This window comes from Octopus bimaculoides, chromosome 29, assembly GCF_001194135.2.
Source record: "Octopus bimaculoides isolate UCB-OBI-ISO-001 chromosome 29, ASM119413v2, whole genome shotgun sequence".
In the NCBI taxonomy this organism is placed as follows: Eukaryota; Metazoa; Mollusca; class Cephalopoda; order Octopoda; family Octopodidae; genus Octopus; species Octopus bimaculoides.
The window spans coordinates 3,050,499-3,050,729 of record NC_069009.1 but is presented as its reverse complement, the minus strand read 5'-3'; positions in this window follow the sequence as shown (position 1 = coordinate 3,050,729).

Genomic DNA, 231 nt, shown 5'->3' with positions numbered 1-231 from the left:
AAATGAGTAATGCTGCGATGGACTGGCGTCCCATCCAGCTGGGGAACACATACGTCATAGAAACCGGGAAACCGGGCCCATGAGCCTGGCTAGGCTTTAAAAGGGCGCATTTATTTAAAAAAAAATTTTTATTACTATATATCTAATAAGCTGAGCTGCAAACTTTGGTTATTTGAAAATGCAGGAGAATACTGTAACTTCATTTTGAGAACACCCCGCTAAATACTGTAT